Below are 519 nucleotides of genomic sequence, written 5' to 3'. Positions count from 1 at the left end.
AATCTTTGTCTTCTTGATGTTGAGCTTCCATCCATATTGAAGACTACAGTCCTTGACCTCTTACAGCAAGTGCTTCAGGCCTTCTTCAGTTTTAGAAAGCAAAGTTGTGTCATCTGCATATCATAGGTTGTTAATGAGTCTTCCTCTAACCTTGATTTCACACTTGTTCTCATAAAGCCCTGCCTCCAAAATAATCTGTTCTGCATACAAATCTAAAAGGGACAGGGACAGGATTCATTCCTGATGTACTCCTTTTACTTTTGAACTATGCACTGTTTTTTTACCCTGTTCTGAGGACTGCTTCTTGGTTCAAGTATAGGTTTCAGATAAGCATGATGAAGTGTTCTGAGCTTTCCATTTTCCTCAAGGTTAACGACACTTGATTTTGATCCACATAGTCAAATACCCTTGCATAGTCAATGGAACACAGCTATATATTCTTCTGGTACTCTCTACCAAGAACCTCTGACATTAGCAATAATATCCCTAGTGCCACAAACTCTTCTAAATCCAGCCTGT

This window comes from Elephantulus edwardii, unplaced genomic scaffold (assembly GCF_000299155.1).
Source record: "Elephantulus edwardii isolate Elephantulus edwardi_28Jun2011 unplaced genomic scaffold, EleEdw1.0 scaffold00142, whole genome shotgun sequence".
NCBI classification, from domain to species: domain Eukaryota; kingdom Metazoa; phylum Chordata; class Mammalia; order Macroscelidea; family Macroscelididae; genus Elephantulus; species Elephantulus edwardii.
Note: the sequence above shows the minus strand (reverse complement) of the source record.